The 26,715-nt window shown below is 44.6% G+C and overlaps 1 protein-coding gene and 1 pseudogene across 1 annotated transcript in view; both read right to left on the bottom strand.

The window, feature by feature from the left end:
• Nucleotides 1-26,715, bottom strand: part of CD59 (CD59 molecule (CD59 blood group)) — a 684,742-nt gene that overhangs the window by 174,335 nt on the left and 483,692 nt on the right. The gene's annotated exons all lie outside the window — the stretch shown is intronic.
• LOC100347801 (nucleophosmin pseudogene) lies at nucleotides 17,158-17,977 on the bottom strand (annotated as a pseudogene).

Below are 26,715 nucleotides of genomic sequence, written 5' to 3'. Positions count from 1 at the left end.
GGCTAATCCTCCGCCTTGTGGCGCCGGCACACCGGGTTCTAGTCCTGGTCGGGGCGCCGGATTCTGTCCCGGTTGCCCCTCTTCCAGTCCAGCTCTCTGCTGTGGCCAGGGAGTGCAGTGGAGGATGGCCCAAGTGCTTGGGCTCTGCACCCCATGGGAGACCAGGAGAAGCACCTGGCTCCTGCCATCGGATCAGTGTGGTGTGCCGGCTGCAGCGCGCCAGCCGCGTCGGCCATTGGAGGGTGAACCAACGGCAAAGGAAGACCTTTCTCTCTGTCTCTCTCTCTCACTCTCCACTCTGCCTGTCAAAAAAAAAAAAAAAAAAAAAAAAAAAAAAAAGCGTAAATGTCATTCTCCTCCAAAAGAAATCACAGCTCTTCAGAGAAGTGATGTTTCTGGGTCTTGAACAGGGAAAACACAGCATGAGTTTGGGACATCTTATTGCGTCGTAAAGTAAGACAGTACACAAAAGATACAAGGGACATGTCAAAGAATGCAGATTTTGAAAAGTCATTTTATTTATTTGAGAGGCAGAGAGATAGGCAAGAAGACAGAGAGCTCCCGTCTGCTGATTCACTCCCCAGTGCCCACAACAGTTGGGGCAAGGGCTGAGGCTGAACCTGGCAGTGAGAACTTATCCAGGTCTCCCACGTGGGTAGTGAAGACCCAGTTACCGAGCCATCACCTGCTGCCTCCCAGAGCCCGATTTGGTAGGAAGATAGTCAGGAGTTGGAGATGGGAATCAAACCCAGACATTCTGATGTAGGACTTGAGTGTTTGTCCTAACTGGTGTCTTAACTACTAGCCCAAACTCCTGCCCCTTTGAGAGATTTTTAAAAGTTATTTAATTTAGCTCCCACCAGAGACTTATCTGTTGCAATATTACTGCTGTCTTTACAGCCAGTTTTGAAAGAGCCAGCCATCCTTCTTATGGCTAAATTTAGCTACCTTTTTTTTTTTTTAATTTGTTTACTTTCTCTACCCTTTCCTTCACAGATGTGTGAGATATTTTAAGGTATTGATTCAACAGAACTTGCTTTCTTGTATTGTGTTAATATATTCAGAAGCATAAAGCAATGGGTAAATATTTAACAAAGAAACAAAAATGAATGAGTATGCTGTTGGGAAGGCTTTCTGTTACAAACACTAAGTTTAAATGAAAGCATGAACTTTCTCTAACGCCTGATGAGTCTGCAGAGTTTAACAATTGTTTGAGGGACGACTTGCAGGCTGAACTTCCCGTTATTGCCAGATTAGAATTTAAATTGCCTTGTTCAGTTTTTCTGAACAGATATTATAAATGTAAAGAAAGAAAAAAGAAAAGAGGGTGCTACAAACCATGCAATAATGTTTTCTTCAAAAACAAAATTGTACAATTACTTTTTTTTTTTTTTTAAGATTTCTTCATTCATTTGAAAGGCAGAGTTACACACAGAGAGAAGGAGAGGCAGAGAGAGAGAGAGGTCTTCTATCCACTGGTTTACTCTCCAATTGGCCGCAACGGCTGGAGGTGTTCCGATCCGAGGCCAGGAGCTGGGGGCTTCTTCTGGGTCTCCCACGCGGGTGCAGGGTCCCAAGGACCTGGACCATCGTCTACTGCTTTCCCAGGCCATAGCAGAGAGCTGGATTGGAGGTGGAGCAGCTAGGTCTCGAACAGCTGCCTATATGGGATGCCGGCACTGCAGGTGGCAGCTTTACCCGCTATGCCACTGCGCTGGCACAATTATCTTTTGCTGTTTTTTTTTTAAGATATTTTGACAGTGTGTAGGCATAACCACTTAATGTTCTTGAGTAACATTTAGTGGAATTTGTTAGCTGAATTGTTTTAAAGTTACACCTGGCAAATATTTAAATTTTAGGTGAGTCTCCACACACAGTAAAATCACAGTTAACTGAGAAGTCTAGGACTTGATTTCCAGCCCCATTTTTTTTCCACTGATCTCAAGTGACTGCCACATAAGGCTATGTAATATTCAAGTTTAATGGAAAAAGCAAGAAATATATACACTTGGGTCAAACCTACAACATGATAGGCAGCTTATGAAGAGAACTTGAATTTGGGGGATGATTATGTTTCTGTCTTTTTCCAACCCGAATCTAGGCTTCAGGCTGCTCTTACAATGCCTCAAGTGCCTATCCAGTGCTTGGCTCACAAAAGACTCAGTAAGTATTTGTTGACTTTTTAAAAACTTACTCTGATGTATGTCCTTAGAGACATATTTCCCGGTCACGATTCCCTGAGGCTCATATAAAAATAGATCATGACTGAAATGTGTTGTAGAAACAAACTTCTGGAAATATGAAATAATGGGTCATGCTTTTATGCCCTTTCTACCAATCACCACAGTATAACTACATACATGGAATGGCAAGTTCACCTTCTTTAAGTTTTCACTAACAGTCCGGAAATGAAGAACTAGCTTAGGCATTTCATCAAAGAAGGAGGTACCTTTCTCTGAAGGGAGGAGAGAACTTCCACTTTGACCATGGCCTTGTCTAAATATGATCAGAGTCAGTGAACTCAGGAGGCTTCCATAGCCTTGGCAGCTCATGACAAGAGCCTAGGGTGATTACTGATGCCATAAACAAGAGTGTCAATCTGTTAAGTCAACAACAGGAGTCACTGTGCACTTACTCCTCATGTAGGATCTTTGTCCTTAGTGTGCTGTACATTGAGATTTAATGCTATAACTAGTACTCAAACAGTATTTTTCACTTTATGTTTCTGTGTGGGAGCAAACTGTTGAAATCTTTACTTAATGTATGCTAAACTGATCTTCTGTATATAAAGAGAATCGAAAATGAATCTTGATGTGAATAGAAGGGGAGAGGGAGTGGGAAAGGGGAGGGTTGCAGGTGGGAGGGACGTTATGGGGGGGAAGCCATTGTAATCCGTAAGCTGTACTTTGGAAATTTATGTTCATTAAATAAAAGTTAAAATAAATAAATAAATAAATAAATTTTCTAGTCTTTGAAAATAAGGATTATTTCTCTCTCACAAAAAAGTATTCCATAGAGTTCAAGACTTGACATTTAACTTCTACCAGTATTAATAAACATAAGCTTTCCAAAGACATAATTAGTCACAGTTTTGTATATCCTCTTCAGTAAAACTCTATAAAATGATTACACACTGATTTTGAAAATTTTTTGCATTTATATTCATTACTCAAATATGTAATTTTTTAAAAACTTCCTAGTTTGGGCATTTTTATTCAGCACAGAACAAAATGTCATTTGTTTCTTTTTTTCTCTCCAGACCACTTTGTATTTCTATAGCAATATGGTTAATAGACTGGGCTCTGGCTTCAGACCATTTGTTTCAAGCTCTGACTTCACAACTTGCTCACTATGTGGTGAATTTAATTCCTGGGCCTCAGTTTCCTTCTAAAAATGGAGAGTTAAATCCATGGTTATAGGGTGATTATGAGGATCATATTACATAATTTTTAGTGCAGTGTTCCTGTGTTAAATGCTAACAGCAACTACTGTTAAAATGTGCTTAACGTTGGGGCCGGTGCTGTAGCGTAGCAGGTAAAGCTGCCACCTGTAGTGCTGGCGTCCCATATGGGCACTTGTTCGAGACCTGGCTGCTCCACTTCCGATCCAGCTCTCAGCTATGGCCTGGGAAAGCAATAGAAAATCACCCAAGTCCTTGGGCCCCTGCACCCTGGTGGGAGACCAGGATGAAGCTCCTGGCTCCTGGCTTTGGATGGGCGCAGCTCTGACTGTTGTGGTCATCTAGGGAGTGAACCAGTGGATGGAAGACCTCTTTCTCTCTGCCTCTGCCTCTCTCTGTTAACTCTGACTTTCAAATAAATAAATAAATAAATAAATCTTAAAAAAATGTGTTTAATATTGTATTAAGCTTAACTGAGGTTTCAGGAAAAATGCTTCCAAAGAGTTTGAAATCTTAAACAACTTGAAGTAGAATAATTAAGTGCTAAACTAAAAGATAACATCTCTGTGTTCAGAATGAATAGAGTAGGATGAAATCTTTTGAACAATTTTTATTTATTTGAAATGTAGAGATATATATATAGAGAGAGATTTTTCCATCTGCTGATTTATTCCCCAGATGCCTGCAGTAGCTGGGGCTGGACCAGGCCAAAGCCAGGGACCAGGGACTCAATTTAGATCTCTCATGGCAGGCAGGGACTCAAATGCTTGAGCCATCACTCGCTGCCCCCCAAGGTGCACATTAGCCAGAAGCTGGAAATGCAAGTGGAGCTGGGTCTGAAACCCAGGCCCTCTGATAACCAGATCCAAGGTCCCAGGTAGGAAATTAACCACTGGGTCAAACGACTGTCTTGGAAGAAACCTTTATTTATTTTTTTTTTAAGATTTATTTTATTTATTTGAAAGTCAGAGTTACAGAGAGAAGTCTTCCATCCACTGGTTCACTCCCCAGATGGCCACAACGGCCAGAGCTGAGCTTATCCGAAGCCAGGAGCCAGGAGCTTCTTCTGGGTCTCCCACGTGGGTGCAGGGGCCCAAGGACTTGGGCCATCTTCTACTGCTTTCCCAGGCCATAGCTGAGAGCTGGAACGGAAGTGGAGCAGCCATGTCTCGAACCGGCACCCATATGGGATGCCGGCACTTCAGGCCAGGGCTTTAACCCGATGTGCCACAGCATCAGCCCCAAGGGAGAAATCTTTTCAACTGCGGTCCTTGAAGGAGATTCTATGGGGAGTAGAAGCTGTCCTGGGCCTGGAAGAATGAGTAAGTTAGTGTTTTACAAGTTTTTGTTAAGTAGAAGCAACTTTGTTCAAAGACTTTCATTTGAGGATTTCTTGAGAGTCATTAACATAAGTGTATTTTAGTCATTTTGTTTACATGAAATATTTCTCTTCATTTAAAATTATTAAGGTCTTTATAAGTCATAATGCTTATCATCTCTTTAGGGAAAATCCAATTAGATCGGAAGTACTTAATTACAGTTCTTTCAGAACTGAAGAACAAACTAGTATACGAGCTATTGATGACTTCCCAGCATGGATGTACCTTTCTTCATTCATCTTTGGAAATCTCTCTGGTACCCGCTTGAAGAAAGTGTAACTGATCTGCTAGTACCAGGTTTCCCATCAAAATGACAGGTGTTCAAAATCATGGATGATATTGTTAGAAAGTCCCATCTAGGCCGGCACCGCGGCTCACTAGGCTAATCCTCCGCCTAGCAGCGCCGGCACATCGGGTTCTAGTCCCGGTTGGGGCGCCGGATTCTGTCCCGGTTGCCCCTCTTCCAGGCCAGCTCTCTGCTGTGGCCCGGGAGTGCAGTGGAGGATGGCCCAAGTGCTTGGGCCCTGCACCCCATGGGAGACCAGGAAAAGCACCTGGCTCCTGGCTCCTGCCATCGGATCAGCGCCGTGCGCCGGCGCAGCGCGCCGGCCGCGGCAGCCATTGGAGGGTGAACCAACGGCAAAAGGAAGACCTTTCTCTCTGTCTCTCTCTCTCACTGTCCACTCTGCCTGTCAAAAAAAAAAAAAAAAAAAATCCCATCTAGTGTTTGGCAGGCAGTAACATACTTCATAAGTCATTGTCTTTTCTCACAGAGGCATAGGAACCTGAAGCCGAAAAAGACCTCTCATACCCATCTGGGATGATTTGGGCCTTCTTTGTGTTTAGGTAAGGGAACTAAGATTCTGCCAAGAACTGAAGTAATCTGGGAAGGTACGTTATCCTTCCACACCCCTTGGGGGATCATTTGATGTCCAAGCCTTCTTAATTACCTAATCACCTACAATGTAGGACAATAATAGGCAGGACTCTCTAGAGATATGTCTATCAAATGTGACTCCTAGGACTGGGCCTAAACAAGGTGAGAAATAGGTCAAGTACATAGCCTCCATCCAAAAGCCCTAACTTTTGGAAACCACACTTTGCTCTGTTTGTGTTCAGCAGGGAGTAATATACCCTCCAGAGCCACTGGGACTCCAAGACTTCCTCTTCGTTCTTCCGACTTGTTCTTCCACTAGCAGTACTTCATGCTCTATGCATTCCTATCCATCAAAACTGATCTGACCCATTTGCTTGGGCTCTTGCAAGGCAACAGTTCTTGAATGTAAGAAGACAGTTGTGGGAGGATATCAACAACCGCTTTCCTTCAGGGTTCTGTTGAAAAGACCCCCTGTTTCTAGTAGTAGCCATAACACCAAGAGCCCAGAAGTCCCTGCTGTTCTTGAAAAATTTGCTCACAAATCTTGACTCCAGTCAATTATTTTATCCCCAATTAATCATGGGAGTAACCATTTCTTTTATAAAATACCTATAATGCAGTGGGAAAAAGAATAACCTGGGCAAATTTTAGAAATGTTAAAAGGAGTTCATGGCTTTGAGATCTATTGTTAATTTGTACACTATGTTCTAATGGCAGAATGACTTCCTAAATTTGAACTTGAACTTGACATAAGGAAGCAATCTGACACCTCTCTGTTGCAAGCAGCCTATTTTCAACAGTCAGGAAAACAAACTCAAATAAAACTTATCTTGGAGATTTTGGTAGGTGTAACTGAAAGGATGAGGTCACGTTTCCTTTCTCGCACTTTTAAAGCTCTGCAGGGCGTTCTCCGGGAGATGCGTCCTTCAGTCACCGTGAACGTACAGGCGGATCTCAGGGATGCCTCAATGGCTGAGAATGGTCAGTTTCCCACAACAGCTGGAAATTCCCATTTTACTGGAGAGTTGGTAAGAAGTCCTGACAAATGTTTACTAAATTTGTTTAATTACCGCTGGTTTTCATATTCTGCTTGAGTTGATTCTTAAATATCTGACTGAGTATGGAACTCACAGCCAACAAATACAAATGCCATCCTTGTAAATTTCTTTATCATTTTGAATCAACAATAAGCATTTTCAATTTACAGTAAGCACTTGTATCAACAAATTGGGCTGCTGTCTCAAATGGGAAGAAGCTTTTTGCTAATTGGATGTCTTGGCTTTATCACTTTCATGAAAAATGGTGTAGAATTTCAGCTACCTTTTGCCAAAAAATGGACTACAGGATAATGCTAACATGTAATGGACTGTTAGAGAAATGATCTTTCCAATTACAAATGCTTACAAGTAGAATATTTTAATAAATTAACTGGCAAAAGAGGAACATATGTATTCCCATGGCTGTATAAGTCACATAATTTGCAAGGTCCAAATAAGAAAATAAAAAAAAGAGATAAATGAAGATTATGTGTTTGAGGTCAATGAATTTAAATGCTTCATAGATGGCCGGCGCCGTGGCTCACTAGGCTAATCTTCCACATGCAGCGCCGGCACCCGGGGGTTCTAGCCCCGGTCAGGGCACCGGATTCTGTCCCGGTTGCCCCTCTTCCAGGCCAGCTCTCTGCTGTGGCCAGGGAGTGCAGTGGAGGATGGCCCAGGTGCTTGGGCCCTGCACCCCATGGGAGACCAGGAGAAGCACCTGGCTCCTGCCTTCGGATCAGCGCGGTGCGCCAGCCGCAGCACGCCGGCCGTGGCGGCCATTGGAGGGTGAACCAATGGCAAAGGAAGACCTTTCTCTCAGTCTCTCTCTTTCTCACTGTTCACTCTGCCTGTCCAAAAAAAAAAAAAAAAAAAAAAAAAAAAAAAAAAAAAAAAAGCTTCATAGGTACCAGCAGAGTGGCATAGCAGTTTAAGCTTCTGCTTGGAGTACAGGCATTCCAGGTCAGAGTGAATTCAAGTTTCAGGTGCTTTCTTTCTAATTTAGCTCCCTGCTAATACACCTGGGAAAACAGCAGAAGATGACCCAAACATTTGGGCTCGTTACACCCATGTGGGAAACCAGGATGGAGTTCCTGGCTGCTGATTTTCGCCTGGCCCAGCCCAGGCTATTATGGGCATTTGGGGAATGAACCAATAGATGCCCCATCCCTCTCTCTCTCTGTCATTCTCTTTCAAATAAATAAAAAGATTAAGCAAACATTTAAAAAAAAAAACCTACTAAATGATTTGGAGGCAGGTGTAGATATAAGACAAGTAATTATACATGCATACAACTTTTTTACATTCATCAAGATGCTTATTTTTTTCCTGGCCAATTTAAGTAAATACTGTAAATATAGATAAACTTATTTTCAAAAAGTATGTAGTAGTTTATGTATTCTCCATAAAACATTGACTTAAGATGGATATTGCAATTTTTAAATATTTATTTATTTGAGAGGTAGAGTTACAGGTAGAGAAAGGAAGAGACAGAGAGAGGTCTTGCATCTGCTGGCTCACTCCCCAGATGGCCACAATGGCCAGAGCTAGGATGATCCAAAGCAAGGAGCCAGGAGCTTCTCCTAGGTCTCTCACATGGGTGCAGAGGCCCAAACACTTGAACCATCTTCTACTGTTTTCTCAGGCCATTAGCAGAGAGCCGGATCAGAAATAGAGCAGGGGCCGGCGCCGCAGCTCACTAGGCTAATCTTCCGCCTTGCGGCGCTGGCACACTGGGTTCTAGTGCCAGTCGGGGCGCCGGATTCTGTCCCAGTTGCCCCTCTTCCAGGCCAGCTCTCTGCTGTGGCCAGGGAGTGCAGTGGAGGATGGCCCAGGTGCTTGGGCCCTGCACCCCATGGGAGACCAGGAGAAGCACCTGGCTCCTGCCATCGGATCAGCGCAGTGCGCTGGCTGCAGAGCGCTGGCCGCGTCGGCCATTGGAGGGTGAACCAACGGCAAAGGAAGACCTTTCTCTCTGTCTCTCTCTTTCTCACTGTCCACTCTGCCTGTAAAAAAAAAAAAAAAAAAAAAAAAAAAGTAGAGCAGCAGCTGGATGCTGGCACTGCAGGCGGCAGCTTTACCCGCTATGCCACAGCACCAACTCCAGGAACTTTTTTTAAAGATTTATTTATTTATTTAAAAGTCATAATTACAGAGAGAGAGATATCTTCCATCCACTGATTCACTTCCCAAATGGCTGCAATGGCCAGGGCTGATCAGGCCAGCCCAAAGCCAGGAGCCAGGACCTTCATCCAGGTCTCCCATGCAGGTTCGGAAGCCCAAGCACTTGGGCCATCCTTCACTGCTTTCCCAGGAGAATTAGCAGGGAGCTGAATTGGAAGTGGAGCAGCTGGAACTCGAACACATGCCCATATGGGATGCCACTGCTGCAGATTGTGGCTTAACCTGTCCCAAGTAGGAACTTTTTTGAAGAAATAAAAAGTACTAAAGATAGGGGCCACCACTGTGGCTCAATGGGCTAAGCCACTGCTTGCTAGGCAGCATCGCATATCAGAGAGCAGGTTTCCATCCCAGCTATTCCACTTCCAATTCAGCTTCTTGTTAAAGTACCCAGGAAGGCAGCCAATGTGGGAGACCTGGATGGAGTTCTTGGCTCCAGGCTTCAGCCTGGCCCAGACCTGGCTGTCATGGTCATTTGGGGTGTAAACCAGCACATGGAAAATCTCTGTCTCTGTCTCTCTCTGGTGCTGTGCCTTTCAAATAAATAAATCTTAAAGCAAAACAGAAATGCTGAAGATAAAAATGACTCCACAAAAGACATTGGCTGGTTTCTTGAAGCTTTGCCTGGTCCATCTCCAAGCTGTCAGCTGTCACCCATCTTTGTAACTCAGTGGGACTCTCACTGAGTGGGAATTGTAGCTGTCAACCTCCTCCACAATCCTCAGATCCTGCAAGTCCTGTGGGAACTCAAAGACTTGTCCTCATGAGTGATTTCCTCAAAAGGTGGAAAAGAATACACAGTGAGTAGTGAATTTTCCTTCTTCCCAGGGATCCTGCTTGCCATTCCATTTCTTGGGGAGTGCACAATTATTAGACTTTTTTTATTATTTTTTTGACAGGCAGAGTGGACAGTGAGAGAGAGAGACAAAGGTCTTCCTTTTGCCGTTGGTTCACCCTCCAATGGCCACCGCGGCCGGCGCGCTGAGGCCGCCGCACTGCGCTGATCTGAAGCCAGGAGCCAGGTGCTTCTCCTGGTCTCCCATGGGGTGCAGGGTCCAAGGACTTGGGCCATCCTCCACTGCACTCCCTGGCCACAGCAGAGAGCTGGCCTGGAAGAGGGGCAACCGGGACAGAATCCAGCACCCCAACCGGGACTAGAACCTGGGGTGCCAGCGCCGCAGGCGGAGGATTAGCCTATTGAGCTGCGGCACCAGCACAACTTTTAGACTTTTAATGTGTTCTTTCAGAGATACTGCAGATCTGTATGCATATGTCTGTGAGTCTTTACTTTCCACACTATTAGGAATGTATTATCCACATTGCATAGACTTTGCTTTCTTCAAAATGTGGCTTGGTGGTTGTTCCATATTAGTACACAGTAAGCTGCTTCATTTTATTTTAATGCCTACAACTGGGTTTCTATTGATGGAAGTTTGGGTTGTCTCTTCTCCTAACATAAAAAAATGGTACAGAGAATACATTTGTATCTACTATTTCACAAGTATATGAGTATAGGTAAGATAAATAGTTTTGCCCATTTTTGAATCGAGGTATACTTTTTCTTAATGATTTGTAGGACCCATATATTTACATAAAGAAGTTGGCCTTTTATGTATGTCTCTAGTTTTTAAAAGTTCATTTTGGGGCCTAAATCATGGCTTAGTAGGTTAGGCTGCCACTTATAATGCTGGCATCCCATGTGAGAGTCAATTCAACTGGTTGCTTTGCTTCTGATCCAGCTCCCTGCTAATGTATCTGGGAAAGCAGTGGAGGATGGCCCAAATGCTTGGACCCCTGCTATCCATGTGGGAGACCTGGATAGAGTTCCAGTCTCCTGGCTTTGGCTAGTCCTAGCCATTGCATCCATTTGAGGGAATGAACCAAAACAGAAGATCTCTCTCTCTCTCTTTCTGCCTCTCCCTCTCTGTAACTGCCTTTCAAATAAATAAATCATTTAAAAAAAAGATATCTGGGTAGTGAACCAGTACATGGGAAAAATATTTATTTGAAAGCAGAGTTATAGAGAGAGAGAGGAGAGAGAGAGAGAGTCTCCCATCCACTGATTCACTACCCAAATGACTGCAATGGCTGGGGCCGAGCCAGGCTGAAGCCAGGAGCCAGGAGCTTCTTCCAGGTCTCCCACAGGGTGCAAGGGTCCAAGCACTTGGACTCTCTTCTGCTGTTTTTCCAGGTGCATTAGCAGGGAGCTGGATCAGAAGTGGAGCAGCCAGGACTAAAACTGGCACCCATATGGGATGCCAGCACTGCAGGTGGCAGCTTAACCTGCTTTGCCACAATGCTGGCTCCATAAATAAAGTATTTTTTAGAAATTTCATGTCAAAAGTGATTTGGAAGATTTCTATATTAAGTTTTCAATTTCTTATTGTGAATATACCTAATACAAGAACACTTCAAAGAGTTCATAGAAATGCAATGAAAAGATAAGTTTAGTGGGTGCAAAAAGTTGAAATCCATTATTGGTTTTTGTATAACATGTATTCCCCATGATATTTTAAAATTTTAAAAATTTATTTGAAAGATACATAGAGAAAGAGAGAGAGAAAGAAAGACAGAGGTATCTACCACCTGCTGATTCAATCCCCCAAATGCCCACCACAACCAGGGCTAGGTCAGGTAGAAGGCAGGAGCCAGGAACACCATTCAGGTCTCCCACATGGATGGCAGGATCCCAGACACTTTGGCCAGCATCTATTGCCTTCCAGGCACTGGATTGGAAACCAACAGTAGACAGGATTCAAATCAGCTCTGTGATATGGGCTGTAGGTATTGCCAGAAGTGGCTTAACTTGCTGTTCCAGGATGCCTCCCCTTTCCATGAAATTTTTTTTCTTTTAAGATTTACATTTTTGGGCCAGTGCTGTGGCATGGTAGGTTAAGCATCTGCCTGCAGTGCCAGCATCTATATGGATACCAGTTCAGGTCCCAGCTGCTCCACTTCCAATCCAGCTCTCTACTGATGGCCTGGGAAAACAGCAAAAGATGCCTCAAGTGCTTGGGCCCCTGCATCTATGTGGGAGGCCTGGAAGAAGCTCCTGGCTCCTGGCTTTGGATCGGCTTAGCTCTGGCCATTGAGGCCATTCGGGGAGTGAACTTTCTCTCTCTGTCTCCCCCGCCCCCCTTTCTGTAACCCTGCCTTTCAAGTAAATAGAAATAAATCTTTAAACACAACAACAAAAGATTTACATTTGTATTTGAAAGGCAGGATGACAGATGGAGAAAGAGATCTTCCATATGCTGGTTCACTCCCCAAATGCCCATAATGGCTAGGCCTGGGCCAGGCCAAAGCCAGTAGCCCTGAACTCCATCTGGGTCTGCCATGTGGGTGGCAGGGATTCAACTATGTAGGCCATTACCTGCTACTTCCCAGGCACATTAGCATAGATAAGGATCAGAAGCAGAGCAGCCAGGATTCCAACTGACATCAGTATAGGATATGACAATTTAACTCCTACACTACAATACCTGGCCCTCCCTCAACTTTTTGAAAATCCTCATATAAAGGAAATTGTGTAGCTATGAGATAAGAATGATCAGTTGAGTTTATTTAGTGAGATTTTTTTCCTTTACAATAGAATGAATTTTTTTAAAAGATTTATTTATTTATTTGAAAGCAGAGTTACAGGGAGGCAGAGGCAGAAGGAGAGAGAGAGAGAGAGAGAGAGAGAGAGAGAAATGTTCTATCCACTGGTTCACTCCTCAGATGGCTGCAATGGCCTGAGCTGTGCCAATCCAAAGCCAGGGGCAGGAGCTTTTTCCAGGTCTCCCATGTAGATACAAGGGCCCAAGGACCTGAACTATCTTCTGCTGTTTTCCCAGCCCATGGCAGAGAGCTGGATCAGAAGTGAGCAGCCAGGACTCGAGCTAGCACTCCAATATGAGATGCTGCCATAGCAGCTTAACCCACTGTGCTACAGATCCAGCCCCTAGAATGAATTATTATCTATAAAGAATATACTAAAACATTTATAGTGATGGTCCTATAAAATAAAATAATCCTTTAAATACTTGTCCAGCACACGAGCAAACTGCTCTTTTACAAGATACATTATTTTCAGTGATTTTTTTTTTTTTTATGAATTTTCTATCTTAGTAGCATGCTACACTGAGAACTAGAAAACACAGGGACTTCCACTGTGGCACAGCTGGTTAAGCTACTGCCTGCATCGCTTGCATCCCATGTGAGCAACAGTTTGAGTCCCAGCTGCTCCACTTCTGATCCAGTTTCCTACTAAGGCACCTGGGAGAGCAGCAGAGGATGGCCCAGATGCTTGGTCCCTGCACCCATGTGGAAAACCTGGATGGAGTTCCAGGCTCCTGGCTTCAGCCTGGCCCAGCCCCAGCCACTGTGGCCATCTGGAGACTGAATCAGAAGATGGAAGATCTCTCTCTCTCTCTCTCTCTCTCCTCTTTCTGTAACTCTGCCTTATAAATTAATAAATCTTTTGTAAAGAAAAAAACCTAAAAAGCACAGAAACAAAGTGAAACGTAAGTAAAGTTGGATCTTTTGTAACATAATCCTTTTCTAGAGACAGATGCAAAGCTGTAATACAACCCAGTGTTTCAACAGCACAGGGAACTATTCTGTTGCATTTGATAAGAGGTTCAACTCTACGGATCTGTAGATGCTTTTCTTGGCATCCTAGCAGTTGTGATCTACAAAGTCTTTAAGCAAACTTTTGTAGTAGCAAACTAAATAATATCCAAGTATATTTTTGATTCTGTGATTCAGGAAAAAAAATGTTAAATCCTTCTTGACTCGGTGTTTACAAATTAATTTCCTTAGTTTTCAGAATATTTTTCTCTTTGCACAAGAAAAGAATAACAAAAATGTCACGTACTGCATGGTGCCATCTTCCTGTGATCCAGTTTTGGAGAACTCTTTAAAAACCAGTAACCTTCAGAAGATGTTTATCTATAGCAAGGAACATAACCCCCAAGCGATTTCCTGGACTATGCCCTAATTTGTTAAATTTTTTATCAAATTTCCTGGCTGTGCTCATGCACTAACATTTAACTAGTCATAATTCTACCTTATTAAAAAAAAAAAAAAAACAAAAAACCTTGTTTTAAAAAGAAGCCCAACAACTGTGATATCTTTGGAACTTAGAAATATCTAGTGTAGGATTTCCTTAAACTAGTCATCTGTTTCCTCACTTCCACAGATGAAACAGTGGTAGGCTGTGTTTTTAAAATGTTGGCTTTGTTTTGCAAATGGAGGAAAAGCCAGACTTCCTCATTTGCTTAAGACTGGTGCCCACAGAATGTGAAATACTATCAGCCCTACTAGCACAACAATGAGAACAAGCAGGTCCAGGGTGTGTAAGCATGTGAATGTCTGTGTGTCTTTGTAATGTTTTAGCAGAGAATTAGTACGAAAGTCAATTTGTTCTTTAAACATTTGTGATCAACAGAGAGAGACTGAACTAAAAAGCACATGCCTGGTTCAGCCAAGAACATTTCCTCTCCGTTGGTCATTGATTAACTTATTTCCCTTTTGGAAAGAAGGGATAGTGTTTTTCTATTTGAAACCTTGAGTTCAGATTCATTAATTTTTCTAGCAGAAATGATATTTTAAGACGGTTTACACACTAGTATAATCTTTCAGATACTTAATAGCTATTTAGTGTAATTTATATCCTAACTACTTAAAAAAATGCAAGAGAGTCCTAGCAAAAGTTCTACTTGTGCAGGAATTTCCCTTATCTTTGGTAAGCAGTTTCCTTTTGTTGTTCTTAGTTAAAAGAACACCTGTTACCTATCAGGGTGGACCTTTGGCACAGGGGTTAAATTGGTAAACTTGCTGCTTGTGACGCCTGCATCCTATAGTAGAGTGCTCCTCCAATTTCTATCCAACTTCCTGTTAATGAACACTCTGTAAGCAGCTAGTGACGTCTCAAGTATTTGGGTCCCTGCCACCCACGTGAGAGCTGAAATGGAGTTCTAAGCTAATAGCTTCAGCCTGGCCCAGCGCTGGCCATTGCAGGCATTTGGGGTGTGAATCAGCAAATGGAAGATTCTCTCTCTCTCCTTTTCAAATGAAATGTAAATAAATATATATTTTTTAAATATAATGACTGAAAAAACACTTAGAACTTATTTATTTATTTATTTGAAAGTCAGTTATAGAGAGAGGAAGAGATAGAGAGTGAAATCTTTCACCTGCTGGCTCACTCCCCAAAAGGCTGCAAGCCAGGAACCCCAACTCCATTTGGGTCTCCTATGTGGGTTGCAGAGGCCAAAGCACTTGGGCCATCTTCTGCTGCTTTCATAGGCACATTAGCAGGGAGTTGGACCAGAAGTGGAGCAGGGGCCAGCACTATGGTGCAGTAGGTTAATTCTCTGCCTGTGGCACCACCATCCCATATGGGTACCAGTTCTAGTCCCTGCTGCTCCACTTCTGATCCAGCTCTTTGCTATGGCCTGGGAAAGCAGTGGAAGATGGCCTACGTGCTTGGGCTCCAGCATCTGCCAGTGAGACCCAGAGGAAGCTCCTGGCTCCTGGCTTTGGCACAGCTCTGGCCATTGTGGCCATTTGTGGAGTGAGCCAGTGGATGGAAGACCTCTCCTCTGTCTTGCCCTCTCTCTGTCTGTAATTCTACCTCTCAAATAGAACCCCCATTCATATGGGATGCTGTTGTCCCAGGAGTCAGCTTAACCTGCTGTGCCACAACGCAGTCCCCATAGAACTGTTTCTAGGATAATTTACACTTTAAAATATAAATATTTGTATATGTTAAGAGTAACAGTTTTTTTTTTTTTTTTTTTTTTTTGACAGTGAGAGAGACAAAGAGAAAGGTCTTCCCTTTCTGTTGGTTCACCCCCAAATGGCTGCTGCGGCCGGCACACTGTGGCCGGCCCATTGCGCTGATCTGAAGCCAGGAGCCAGGTGCTTTTCCTGGTCTCCCATGCGGGTGCAGGGCCCAAAGACTTGGGCCATCCTCCACTGCACTCCCTGGCCACAGCAGAGAGCTGGCCTGCAAGAGGGGAACCGGGACAGAATCCGGTGCCCCAACCGGGACTAGAACGCGGTGTGCCAGCACTGCAAGGCAGAGGATTAGCCTATTGAGCCACGGCGCCGGCAAGAGTAACAGTTCTAACAAACCCTTGCTGCATGTGGCTCCTGGCCTGCTCTCTGCTTGGTATGGATCTAGACTTCCCTTTCTCCCTTAGATATAACCCTCACTCTCCTATGCATTTCTCTCACTGAATAAAATCCTTAAAAGTTAAAGAGAGAGAGAGAGAGAGAGAGAGAGAGAGAGAGAGAGAGAGAGAAATAGTCCTGGGACCAGTGCTGTGGTGTAGTAAGTTAAGCCTCTACCTCCTACAGTGCTGGCATCCCATATGGGTACCAGTTCCAGTCCTAGCTGCTCCAGTTCTGATCCAGCTCTCTGCTAATGTGCCTGGGAAAGTAGCAGAAGATGGCCCAAGTGCTTGGGCCCCTGCACCCGTGTTGGAGACCTGGAAGAAGCTCCTGACTCCTGGCTTCCACCTGGCCAAGTCCTGGCCGTTGTGGCCATTTGGGGAGTGAACCAGTGGATGGAAGGCCTCTCTTTCTGTCTCTCCTTCTCACTCTCTGTAACTCTGCCTCTCAAGTAAATAAAAATATTTAATAAAGCCAGTAACAATCCAACTTTATTTTTTTTTTAAAGATTTTCTTTGTTTATTTGAGAGTTACAGATAGAGAGAGGAAGAGACAGAGACAGGAGCTTCTTCCAGGTCTCCCACATGAGTGCTGGGGCCCAAGCACTTGGGCCATCTTCCACTACTTTCCCAGGCCAGAAGCAGAGAGCAAGATCAGAAGAGGAGCATCTGGGACATGAACCAGCTCCCACATGGGATGCTGGTGCAACGGGCAGAGGCTTAGCCTACTACACTACAGTGCTGACTCCTACATTTTTACTTTATTAAAATACTGAGTATACCCTGCTAATGTGCCCGGGAAAGTAGTGGGAGATGGTCCAAGCACTTGGATCACATGGAAGATTCAGATGGAGTTGCAAGCTCTTGGCTTCAACCTGGCCCAGCCCTGGCAGTTTGGGGAGTGAACCAGTTGGCCTGATCTGAATCCAGGAGCCAGGAACCTCTTCCAGGTCTCCCACATGGGTGCAGGGGTCCAAGCACTTGGGCCATCTTCTACTGTTTTCCTAGGCACATTGACAGGAAGCTGGGTGGGAAGTAGAGCAGCTGGGACTTGAACAGGCTCCCATGTGGGTTGCTGGCTTCACAGGTAGCGTCTTTATCTGCTACACCACAGCACTGGCCCCTAAAATATTTCCTGAAAGGACTTCCTCCTCCACTGCCAGAGATCCTGAATAGCCTCCTGCTCAGACATCCAGAAGGGTTCTTCACATAATAGATGAACTTGGCTTCCACTTTGGGAAGAGAACCACCCCTTCCTATACTGGCTTGCATTTTTACTTTAAAGTCGACTACAAAGCTAGGTATTTGTGATGTTTTAGGAGGTTTTTTTTTTTTTTCCCCTGCTCTTTGAAGGGTTCTGGACCTTTTGATCTTGGTGTTGATGGTTTTGAGTCTTTTCCATTTTGGTTTGATTTTTGTCTCTTTTTGCCTGCGGTATCTCACGTAGATTTGTTCACTGGAGGTTTTTGTTCAGTCTCCTCCTCATCCAAATCATCATCTTCATCTTCATCTTCATCTTCATCATCTTCTCCGTTGTCTTCAGCAGCAGCAAGCTTTGCTTTGTCTTGCGGTACCTTGCCGCCACCTCTGGGGCAGATCAGTTTCTGGATATATTTAATAGCTTCACGTCCTTCCCCTCGCCATCGTCTGACTCCACATCTCCCCCCACGGCTACTGAGTGCGGCCACTAACATGCACAGGCCCTGACCCCCACTTCAGGCTGCAGACCACAGGAGGCATCAAATCAGAGCCCCCACGGGAAACCATGGGCCTTGCAGGCATTTTCAGAGCTGCCAGTGTTACTGTAAGCGGACAGTCTTCCCAGTCCATTGTCTCTGTTTCAACCACGTGCGATTCGTCCTTTGCACCAGCACCAAAACGGCACATTCTTAAAGATAACTGGCACTCACATCTGTCCACTTCCTGTGTTCACTTTTTGTCAGACTTTGGTTCACAATTGAAAAGATAGTTATGGGGCCTCAGGGGGCTCATGTCCACATCCATTGCATTCCATGGGATGGTGGGACACGCATACGTGGGAGAGCAGATGGATGGAGAGAGATGCCCACTGCTGGGAAGGACAGCTGTGCAGGGCAGAATCACACCAGGAAAAACATATTTTTTAAATGAAGAAATTCTACCAGTGGATAATTATGAACTTTATTCAAAAGTTTCCCATAGGTTCTTTTTTCCCCTTATTTATTTTTCTGAAAACCTATTTTTAAATTTTTTTAAGATTTATTTATTTATTTGAAAGGCAGAGTTACAGGGGGGCAGAGGCAGGAGGACATAGTGTGGTATTGACTCTGATCATCTGGCTAGGGATATTTGCTAGGTTTTCCACTGCAAAGTTACTCCCCTCACTCTTCTTCTTCTTCCTCTTCCTCCCCCCCTTCTTCTTCATTTACTTATTTACTTGAAAGTCAGAGTTACACAAAGAGAGGGAGAGACAGAGAAACAGGGAGATCTTTCATCGGCTGGTTCACTCACCAGATGGCTTCAAGGGCCAGGACTGGGCCAGACCAAAGCCAGGAGCCAGGAGCTTCAACTGGGTCTCCTACACAGGTGGCAGGGGCCCAAACACTTAGGCCATCTTCCACTGCTATTCCCAGGCTTTAGCAGAGAGCTGGATCAGAAGTGGAGCAGCTGGGACATGAACTGGCATCCATATAGATGCTGGCATCTCAGGCTGTGGCTTTGCCCACTACGCCACAATGCAAGTCCCAACTCCTCACCACTCTTGATACTGTACTATTTAGAATGAAGTCACTACTATGTATAAGCAACACTTGCAATGAGGAGGTACAGTCTCCCTCCTTGAGGGCCAATTATCTACATAAATTATGTGGAATTCTTTTGCACAGAAATTTGTCTTTTCTTTTGCATTTATTTTTATATTTTAAAAAGACTTATTTTACTTATTTGAAAAGCAGAATGAGAAGGAGAGATAGAGAGATCTACCATCTGTTGGTTCACTCCCCAAATGGTGATAATGATCGACGCTGGACTAGGCCGAAATCAGGAACTAGGAACTTCTGGGTCTCCTACATGGGTGGCAGGATCCCAAACACTTGGGCCATCCTCCTCCGCTTTCCCAGGTGCATTAACAGAGAACTGAATCAGAAGTAGAGCAGCCAGGAATTAAACTGGGGCTCATTTGGAATACTGGCTTTGCAGGCTGTGACTTAACCTGTTGTACCACAATGCTGGTCCCTTGTTTTTATTTTTGAAGATTTATTTATTTATTTGAAAGGCAGAGAGAGAGAGAGAACGAGAGCGAGAGCGAGAGAGAGAGAGAGAGAGAGATCTTCTATCCTCCTCTGGTTCATTCCCCAAATGGCTGAAATAACCATGGCTGGGCTAAGCTGAAGCCAGGAGCCTAGAACTCCATTTATGTCTCCCACGCTGATGGCAGGGGCCCATTTACCTGAGCCATCTTCCACTGCTTTTCCAGATACATTAGTAGGGAGCTGGGCAAGAAGTGGGGTAGCTAGGCCTCTAGTCAGCATTCCTATGGGATGCCAGCTCCTCAGGCAGCTGCTTAACCTGCTTCACCACAATGCTGGCTCCTGTGTTTGTTTGTTTGTTTGTTTATATCCATAGAAACTAATGGATATTTATTTTATACTTGGGTTAAAGCCCAGTGATGTTTCATTTATTTTGTTGCTCAAACTGTTCCAGCTTTGGCCACTGGGAGCTCTTTCTGTTGGCTACTATGTCCCTTTAACCTACTCTCCTCTGTATAGACTTTCTTGTTTTTTGTTTTGTTTTCCTGCCCAATTCCTGGCATCTAGTTGGATTTTTACAGCAGTTCTACAAGGTAGGCATTACTATCTCCTTACTTATAGATGATGAGACTGAGATTTTAAGAGATTAAGTCGCTTGCCTAAGGTCATATAGGAAATAAGTGATGGGATTTGGGTTTTGCTCAGGCTGAAAGCTTTTCATATATGTAATGCTGATATTTTAAAATGTAATAAATTATACACTGTTTTAGGAGGAAAAGATTCCACAAACAATCCAGTGGATATATGCATTTCTTTGTTTTGAATTAAGAGGGGGGAAAAAGTGTTTACCTGGAGCCCAATACCCATTCCTTGGGAATCTCACAAGCCTTTGAGTGCATGAGTGCGTGGCCACCATGTGTCCACTCAGACTACTAGAATTCTAGTCATCTATGGCCCAGGGCTCCTCCATGCTCCTGTGGAAGCTGCTCTGTTCTGTGTGAAGGTTACTGCAAGTCCTGGTAGTACATGATGTCAGCCTATGATTTTGTTGCCAACGTCTTAAAGGCAGACATTCCTTTCATTCATTTCACAAGGTTTCATGAGATTCTCTGTTCTGCTGGAGCTAATACTATAATAGGAAGAGATAAAATAGACTAGTATGAAAGCAAATGAAATATGTATTTTTAAAACATGTTCTCTGCCAGCAACTGTTGCAAGTACTTTATATCTATGAACTAATTTAATCCTAAAAACAGTCAATTTAAACATTTATTTATTTGGGGGCCAGCACTGTGGCACAGAGGGTTAAAGCCCCAACCTGCAGCACCAGCATCCCATATGGGCTCCAGTTCAAGTCCCAGCTGCTGTGCTTCTGATCCAGCTCCTTGATAATGCACCTGGGAAAGCAGTGGAAGACGGACCAAGTCCTTTGGCCATTGCACCTGAGTGGGAGACCCAGAAAAAGCTCCTGGCTCCTGGCTTCAGACCTGCTCAGCTCTAGCCATTGCAGCCATTTGGGGAGTGAACCAGCAGATGACAGATCTCTCTCTGTCTCTGCCTCTCTCTGTAATTCTGTCTTTCAAATAAATAAATAAATACAATCTTTTAAAAAATTTTCATGTATTTATTTGAGAGAGAAGAGAGAGAATCCTATTGTTTGATTCACTTCCCAAATGTCTGCAATGGCAGGCCAAAGCTGGGTGCTGGGGACTCAATCCAGGTGTCCCATGTGGGTTGCAGGGAACCCCTCTCCCTGAGGCATCACCACTGCTCCCAGGATCTGCATTGGCCAAGTATCAGACTCAAGCACTCTGATGAGGGGTGTGATTGTGTTCACTGCTAGGCTAAACGCCCTCTCCAGAGCGATGTTGTTGTTGTTTTTAAGATTTATTTATACACGGGTGCAGGGGCCCAAGGACTTGGGCCATCTTCTACTGCTATCCCAGGCCATAGCAGAGAGCTGGATCGGACAAGGAGCAGCCGGGTCTTGAACCAGCGCCCATATGGGATGCCAGCACTTCAGGCCAGGGCATTAACACACTGCGCCACAGCACCAGCCCCTCTAAACTTTTTTTTTTTTTTTTGACAGGCAGAGTGGACAGTGAGAGAGAGAGACAGAGAGAAAGTTCTTCCTTTGCCGTTGGTTCACCCTCCAATGGCCGCTGCGCTGATCCGATGGCAGGAGCCAGGAGCCAGGTGCTTTTCCTGGTCTCCCATGAGGTGCAGGGCCCAAGCACTTGGGCCATCCTCCACTGCACTCCCTGGCCACAGCAGAGGGCTGGCCTGGAAGAGGAGCAACCGGGACAGAATCCGGCGCCCCGACCGGGACTAGAACCCGGTGTGCCGGCGCCGCTAGGCGGAGGATTAGCCTAGTGAGCCGCGGCGCCAGCCCCCTCTAAACTTTTAAAGACGGAAAAAATTTCAAAGTTTTGAAGATTTACACAAAGTGAAATTAAACACAGTATAGTCTGAATTTCTTTTTGAATAAAAAAATTAATGATCCAGACCGTGATATAAAATAATAGGTATTTAAAGTGCATCTGTTCCATAAACAGATGTACAGGGGCCGGCACTGTAGTGTAGTAGGCTAACCCCTCCACCTGTAGCACTGATCCATGTCCCAGCTGCTCCTCTTCCAACCCAGCTCTCTGCTATGGCCTGGAAAAGCAGTAAAAGATGGCCCAAGTGCTTGGGACCCTGCAACCATGTGGGAGACCCAGAAAAAGCTCCTGTCTCCTGGGTTTGGATCCGTTCAGCTCTAGCCTTTGTAGCCATTTGGGGAGTGAACCAGTGGATGGAAGACCTCTCTGTCTCTCCCTCTCTCTGTCTGTAACTTTGACTCTCAAATAAAATCTTAAAAAAAAAAAAAAGATTTATTTATTTATTTGAAAGTCAGAGTTACACCGAGAAACACACACACACACACAGAGATCTTCCATCTGCTGGGTCACTCCCCAAATGTCCCGCTACAGGTGGGGATGGGCCAAGTTGAAGCCAGGAGCAAGGAGCTTCATTTGGGTCTCCTATGTGGGCACAGTGGACTAAACACTTAGACCATCCTATGTTGTTTCCTGGACACATTAGCAGGGAGCTGGATAAAAGGTGGAGCAGCCTGGACTCAAACTGGTGGTGCTTAGAGGGGATGCTGGCAACACAGGCTGCAGCTTAACCTGCTATGCCACAATACCAGCACCCCAGGACAACCTTACGTGTGTATGATTCTATTTGTTATAGATGAAGAAACCAAGGCACAGAAAGATGAGCAGAGTGCCTGTGAAGGATGATTTGATGCTATGATCGACAGCTGCTCTGACTGGGGAGATTTCAAATGCTTCTACAGTCTCTAATTTGTGATCCCTCTCACAAGACCTCTTAGCACAAGTTAGTTCAAGAATCTCTAAATTAGGGCCAGCACTGTGGCAGAGCTGGTAAAGCGCCCGCCTGCAGCTTCAGCGTCCCATACAGGCACCACTTTGAGTCTCAGCTGTACCACTTCCACTTTTCAAATATTTGAATAAATAGGATGCTTCAAAGAGTTCATGGAGAATGTGAATTATGAAAAAGCTATGCACAGGGGCCGGCACCGTGGTTCACTAGGTTAATCCTCCGCCTGCAGTGCCGGCATCCCATATGGGTGCCAGGTTCTAGTGCAGCTCTCTGCTGTGGCCCAGGAGGGCAGTGGAGGATGGCCCAAGTGCTTGGGCCCCTGCACCCGCATGGGAGACCAGGAAGAGGCATCTGGCTCCTGGCTTGGGATTGGCGTAGCTCTGGCCGTAGTGGCCACTGGGGGGTGATGGGAAAGCCTGTCTGTCTCTCTCTCTCTCTCACTGTCTGTAACTCTACCTGTCAAATAAATAAATTAAGAAAAAATTTTTAAAAAAAAGAAAAAGATATGCACAGACATAAAAATTCTGTCAGCAAAATAAACTTTTTCTAATGTAAAAAAATATTTATTTTTACAGAGAGGGAGAGAGACATAGAGAGATCTTCTATCTACTTGTTCACTCCCCAAATGACCGCAACAGCCTGAGCTGAGCCAGTCTAAAGCCAGGAGCCAGCAGCTGCTTCTGAGTCTCCTATGTGGGTGCAGGGGTGCAAGTACTTGGGTCATCTTCTGTTTCTTTCTCAGGCACATTAACAGTGAGCTGGATCAGAAATGGAGCAGCCACGACTCAAATTGGCACTCATATGGGATACCAGGCTGCAGGTAGCAACTTTACCCTCTATGCCACAGCACCAGCCCCCCAAAATACTTACTTAATGAGACGCAGAAAGATAGAGACACACAGAGATTCCCCATCCTCTGGTTCACTCCCAAAGGGCTATAGAAGCTGAGGCTGATTCAGGCCAAAGCCAGAGACCATGAGCCAGGAACTCAATCTGGGTCCCCCAGGTGTGTCAAGAACCCAATTACTTGAGCTATCATCTGCTGCCTTCTGGGGTGCACATTAGTAGAAAGCTGGAATTGGGAACAGAGTCAGGACTCATACCCGAACACTCTGATATTGGATTTGGGTGTCCCAATCAGCATCCTAACCACTACGCCACATGCGTGCTCTTAAACTTATCTTATAATTCCATTTTTCCACAAATTTTTGAAGTACTCTCATATGTGTTTAGTCTCTGAATTTAGTATGTAACTGTCAAACAATTGAATTGATCTTTTTTTCCGAATCTAGATAATTTATGTCAATAATTTTATTTTCCTATCATTACTTAGCTCATCATATAGTTTATATTTTAAATACAACAAATTATATGTAAACCACTTAAATTTTCCTTTGCACAGATTTGAAATATTCCCCTGCTTGTTAAGATAAGAATGAATTGTCTGGGATGGTTATTGTGGCAGAGTGGGTTAAGCGCTACTTGGGATGCCCCACGTCAGAGTGCCAAATCAGGCCCCACTTACTCTGTTCTCCACCCAGTTTTCTGCTAATGCATCCTAGGAGGTAGAAGATGGCTGAGTGCTTCATCTTCTGCCACTCACATAGGAGACTTTGAGTTCTAGGCTCTGACTTCAGCCTGGCCCAGCTCTGGCTGTTGTGAGCATTTGGGTAATGAGCTAGCAAAGTAAATAAGTAAGCAAATAATTAGGGGGGGAGAAATGAATTATCTTTCTCATTTTAAACGAACTTTCTTTATCTACTTGCACACCAAAAATGACCTTTATAAAAAAATGACCTTTATATCCTGTGTGCTGATGAAAGAAGAACGCCTGTTTAGGTTTTGCTGTACGTTTCATTTAATTTCAACGCAACATGAACTAATTGTACTCTATGTAGGAAAATACTTCATTTTTATTTCTTGCTTTCACATTTTATTGTTTCCCATAATCTTATAGACTCTCTAATGTTTTCCCTCTCTCTTTTTTATTTTTTTTACAGCTCTCTTTTTTTTTTTGTCCTGCAAATGTGTTCTCTTTCCACTACAAAAAAATGCATATTGGTGCATCAATCCCGATAGTAATCTTAGTAGTAATGTTTGCTCTGTCATTCTGAAAATGTGAGCAGGTATTTGTGCTACATAAAACACAGAATGTATTAAGACTGAAAGTATGGGTCTGGCACTGTGGCATAGTGGGTACAACTGCTGCCTCCAGTGCTGGCATCCCATATGTGCGCTGGTTCACGTCCCAGCTGCTCCACTTCCAATCCAGCATCCAGCTCTCTGCTATGGCCTGAGAAAGCATAGAGGATGGCTCAAGTCCTTGGGCCCCTGCACCTGCATGGGAGACTTGGAAGAAGCTCCTGGTTCTTGACTTCGGATCAGTGCAGCTCTGGCCATTGTGGCCATCTGGGGAGTGAACCAGCAGATGGAGGACCTCTCTCTCTCTCTCTCTCTCCCTCTCTCCCCCGCCACCTCTCTGTAACTCTGCCTTTCAAACAAAATAAATAAATCTTCCAAAAAAAAAAAAAAAAGGCTGAAAGTATACAATGAAGGAAGCATTTGGCATGGTTAAGATGCTGCTTGGTTACATTGGATCAGGGAAAACATATGATATCTGTCTTTTTGAGGCTGGCTTAATAGAATACCTGAAATGTAATATATTGAAGTGAAATACACATTTTGAGAATAGATGATTGTTTATAGCCCTAATCTCTTTCATTGAGGAATAAGGTTCTCTTTTGTTTTGTTCTCTTTCTCTTCATACTATTTGTTAAACTCCTTTACTTAGGGTAGGGTTGACTATATGAACATTAAACACTGGAAATAGATCATTATAAAATCAAGAATGGAGGGCCAGCGCAGTGGCTCACTAGGCTAATCCTCCGCCTTGCAGCGCTGGCACACCGGGTTCTAGTCCTGGTCGGGGCGCTGGATTCTGTCCCGGTTGCCCCTCTTCCAGGCCAGCTCTCTGCTGTGGCCAGGGAGTGCAGTGGAGGATGGCCCAAGTGCTTGGGCCCTGCGCCCCATGGGAGACCAGGATAAGTACCTGGCTCCTGCCATCGGATCAGCACGGTGTGCGGGCCGCAGCGCGCCGGCCGTGGCAGCCATTGGAGGGTGAACCAACGGCAAAGGAAGACCTTTCTCTCTGTCTCTCTCTCTCACTATCCACTCTGCCTGTCAAAAAAAAAAAAAAAAAAATCAAGAATGGGACTCCTAGAGGGAAGAGGAGAAAGAGTCGGAATGTGGGCAGGAAGGAGAATGGGGGGAAAGTCCTACTATGCTCCTAAATCTGTATATATTTCATATATAAAACTTGTGTAACTTAAAAAAAAAAAAAAAAAAGAGGCTGCTCGAGAGGCCTGGTGCTGTGGTGTAATGGGCTAAGCCTCTGCCTGTGGCACCAGTATCCCCTATGGGTGCCAGTTCAGATTGGCTAGGCTCCAGCTATTTGGGCCATTTGGAGAGTGAATCAGCAGATGGAAGACATTTTTTTTTTAAAGATTTATTTATTTATTTGAAAGAGTTACACAGAGAGAAGGAGAGGCAGAGATAGAGGGAGAGGTCTTCCATCCACTGGTTCACTCCCCAGCTGGCCGCAACTGACAGAGCTGTGCTGATCCAAAGCCAGGAGCCAGGAACTTCTTCAGGGTCTCCCACACAGGTGCAGAGGCCCAAGGACTTGGGCCATCTTCTACTGCTTTCCTAGGCCATAGCAGAGAACTGGATCAGAAGTTTAGTAGTCAGGATTCGAACCGGCGCCCATATGGGATGCTGGCACTGCAGGGGGTGGCTTTACCCTCTATGCCACAGCACCAACCCCGGAAGCCTTTCTCTCTCTCTCTCCATCACTTTCTCTCTAACTCTGCCCCTCAAATAAATGAATAAATCTTTTTTTTTCTTTTTTAAGATGCTGCTTGGGACACCTACATGTCATATAGGAGTACCTGAGTTTGAGTCCTGGCTATCCTCCTGATTCCAGCTTCCTGCTAATGCACACCCTGAGAGGCTCGAGCAGTTGGAGCCCTGCTAGGAGATCTAGATGTAGTCCTAGGCTTCTGGATTTG

The sequence above is a fragment of the Oryctolagus cuniculus genome, chromosome 1 (genome assembly GCF_964237555.1).
Source record: "Oryctolagus cuniculus chromosome 1, mOryCun1.1, whole genome shotgun sequence".
Classification (NCBI taxonomy): Eukaryota; Metazoa; Chordata; class Mammalia; order Lagomorpha; family Leporidae; genus Oryctolagus; species Oryctolagus cuniculus.
Note: the sequence above shows the minus strand (reverse complement) of the source record. Positions and strands in the feature narration are given on the sequence as shown.